At 44.7% G+C, this 1,930-nt stretch overlaps 1 pseudogene; it reads right to left on the bottom strand.

Annotated features, from left to right (window-relative positions):
• Positions 1-1,136: 1,136 nt before the first annotated feature.
• On the bottom strand, positions 1,137-1,255 carry LOC112474684 (annotated as a pseudogene).
• Positions 1,256-1,930: the final 675 nt, after the last annotated feature.

Below are 1,930 nucleotides of genomic sequence, written 5' to 3'. Positions count from 1 at the left end.
ATCAAATTTTGGCTCAGCGACCTAGTAGCTGTTGACCATGGACAATTGGATGTGAGTAGATAAATAGATAAAGTCCACATGGTGAGGCTTAATGCAATGGCTCCTTTTGATAGTCTCCCCAAATAAAGGAATTTTACTTATGATTAAGTAAAAGTTCCTAAACAATGGGAAGTAAGCCAAGATTTGTCATGTCTTTCTTTGCATTTATTTGGGAAGATTGTTCCTATAAAAGTTGCGGTTAATGCCAGAACATGACATGAACAAAGCAGAACATGGTGTTAACTGATCTTGTTAAATATGTTTTCAATGTTCTCACATTCTAATACCTTGCAACCATCTCACTTGTCCCTCATAAAAGAACTGATATTAAATTGATAAAACAAGACAAAATAGAATTTATTGTATAGAAATTAGTTTGGTAGGGAAGTTTTTCACGAGTGAATCTTAAAGCTCTCTTGCTTGATCTCACACCAGGCAATGCTAGAGTCGAGTCCATCTGAATTCGGGGCACAGACTCTAAGGGTCCTAGGAACGGAGAGTAAGAACAGGTGGAAGCAGTCTAGTGTCCCCACAAGAGGCCTTCAGTTTTTACATTGAAGGACACATGGGATGCTGATAGCCAGACATGAGAAAGAACTATGATAATGATGGCGATCAGAGAAATTGTCTGTATATATCACAGGGCTGTTCATGTGCTCATTTGTTCATTTATTCATTCATTCACTCACCATTTCTCCACCCTTCCATACATCCTTTTATCTATATTCCTTCCTTCCGCTCTCATTCCTTCTCTCCCTCCCTCCCTCTTTCTCCCCTCCCTCCCTTCCTTTCTTCCGCCTATCATCCATCAATCATTCACCTATCATTCCTTCCTTTCTCCCATCCATCATTCATCCATCCACCTGCATGGCTCATTTCCTCACCACTTTTAGGCTTATACTTAATGATCACTTTCTCAGCGAGCTCTTCTCTAGGTACAGCATTTCTTATGTTCCTTCCTGGCTTTCTATTTCCTTCTTAGCACCTCACATCCTCTAAAACATATATATATATTTAGGTGAGGCAACCCTTAGTTGACCTCACAGATTGCAAGGACCGTGTCAGCTTATCATCCCTTATTTTTTTTTTATTTTTTACACCTATAGCACCTGGTCTTCCTAGGTGGTCTCCCATCCAAGTACTAACCAGGCCTGACCCTGCTTAGCTTCTGAGATCAGATGGGATCGGGCTTGTTCAGGGTAGCATGGCCGTGGACTAAAACATATTTTACTTGTTTTCTTGTTTGCTATCTCCCCAAACCAGAATGGGAACCCATTTCTATCTTTCTGCTCACTGCTGAATCATAGGGCTCAGAAGTGCCAGTGACACAGTAGGTACTCAAAAATATTATTGTCAAGTCCAATCAAATGCCCCCATTCCATTCATTCCCTGAGCCCCTGCTGTGAGCCAAGCACTGAGGTGGACCATGGGGCTGCTATGACCATGGGCACGCAGGGAGGAGGTGAGAAGGCCTCTCGAGGCAGGGGCCTCTGAGCTGAGACCTGGAGACTGAGTCAAAGGTAGACAGGTACAGAAGAATCTGAAGAGGGCTCAGAAAAAGTGGAACACTAGTTGCCAAGAGGGTTAAAAGCAAGTTGGCCTGGCTAAGGTGTGCAATGTGAGGTAAGGAGGGGTTAGCATGGCGAAGGATGCAGCCGGCCAGGTGATCAGAGGCCGGACCAGAGCATGCTTTGAAATAAGTATGAGGAGCTTGGACTTGACCCTGGGGGTGCTGGGTACTACTGGAGATTCTCAGTGGGCAGGATGTAGATGTGTGAAGAAGGCCGTGAGCAGACCTGACACAGAGGAGCACCCGGCCTCTGCTCCCTTCCCTGCTCCCCGTCGTCTTTAGAAGCAGATGTTGTGCCAGATGTTCCTGCTTTGTTGGCTG

This window comes from Pteropus alecto, unplaced genomic scaffold, assembly GCF_000325575.1.
Source record: "Pteropus alecto unplaced genomic scaffold, ASM32557v1 scaffold7, whole genome shotgun sequence".
Classification (NCBI taxonomy): Eukaryota; Metazoa; Chordata; class Mammalia; order Chiroptera; family Pteropodidae; genus Pteropus; species Pteropus alecto.
This window is presented reverse-complemented; position numbering and strand designations above follow the sequence as displayed.